The following is a 1,479-nucleotide window of genomic DNA, read 5'->3' on the forward strand; positions in this document are numbered from 1 at the left end:
CTCGGCTGCCTGTCTGTCTGATCTGGCTGCCTGTCTGTCTGATCTGGCTGTCTGCTCTGGCTGCCTGTCTGTCTGATCTGGCTATCTGCTCTGGCTGCCTGTCTGTCTGTCTGCTCTGTCTGATCTGGCTATCTGCTCTGGCTGCCTGTCTGTCTGCTCTGGCTGCCTGTCTGTCTGATCTGACACGTCTGTGGTTTCTGTCTGTTCCAGGATCAGAGGCGTCCCCTCCTTCCCTGCCCAGGTCCCACCATGCCACTACCCCCCAACCAAGGGTCCCCCCCTCCAGCCAGTCTCCCCTGATCCTGCAGCCCCTGGCGTCCCCCCTGCAGGTGGGCGTGGCCCCATGTCCCTGCCAATCATCCTCAACCCCGCCCTGATTGAGGCCACGTCCCTGTGCCTCTGCTTCCTGCTGCCAGACCATCAGCCCCTCTGATGGGGTCAATTAGGCCCAGAGAGGCTCCGCCCCCCCCAGCAGCTGGACAGAGGCTCCGCCCCCCCAGCAGCTGGACAGAGCTACGGAGCAGCGCCCCCCCCCCCCCCACATGTTGGTGGTTGAATATCAGCTTGTGTAAAACGTCCTTTGTGCCACGTTTGTGTTTAGCGAAGCAGCATTTCTGCACATGTAACAAGAGTGAGGTTTCCATGGAAACTGTCATGAAGGTTGTTGGTTCGCTGCTCAGTGAGCTGTCAATCATCAGGCCTGTAACCCCGCCCACCTGGTCTACTGTCAACGTCTCCCCTGACCCTGCACGGGCCGCTGCTCCACGCCGGTTCTGATGGAAGGAGATAAAAGCCGCGGCCGAGTCATGATGAAAGAGCGCCGCGAGTGCACGACGTGCACGTCTCCACCCTGCTCATGTTCTGACATTTCTGTCCCGATGGTGCCACATCAAAGGTCTTGGGTGTGAAGGTGACCCGTCTGTCTGAAACGTGGTGGGTGCTAACGCTAACGTTAATGCTAATGCAGCCGCTGCTGCATTTCTGCTTGAACTCAAAGTGACACGAATATATCATCGGTGTAAATATAAAGTTGAAGTACTTTTTATTATGAAATAAATCTACTGTCAGAAAGTCTCGGCTGAGTCGTGACCAGAGAGAAAAGGTGTAAAACAGAGTTTATTCAACAGAAAATGCCACCAGATTAATAAACTATCCAGAAGAAACGGACGAGACGCTACAGAAAACAGAAAAAGTGGCTATTTGTACACGGGCGTGAAAACACGGTAACAAGGCGGGTTTACGTGATCTAATCTAAAGAGAAGACGCTCGTTATGGTTCTGTCCACACACGCCTGAGGAGGCCCAGAAGGTTCCTCATCCGATCACCTGCAACAGCAGCAGTCCTCATTTAGCGTCCAGTTTGGCCATCTCCTGAAGGTAGATCCCGATACTCTGCTGTCAAACAAAACAAAGTAAATGTTCTTCAGAGAGGAGCTGCTGGACGACACAAAATGGTTGGAGATGGCCTTCAGGATCAGCT

This window comes from Takifugu rubripes, unplaced genomic scaffold, assembly GCF_901000725.2.
Source record: "Takifugu rubripes unplaced genomic scaffold, fTakRub1.2, whole genome shotgun sequence".
Taxonomy (NCBI): Eukaryota; Metazoa; Chordata; class Actinopteri; order Tetraodontiformes; family Tetraodontidae; genus Takifugu; species Takifugu rubripes.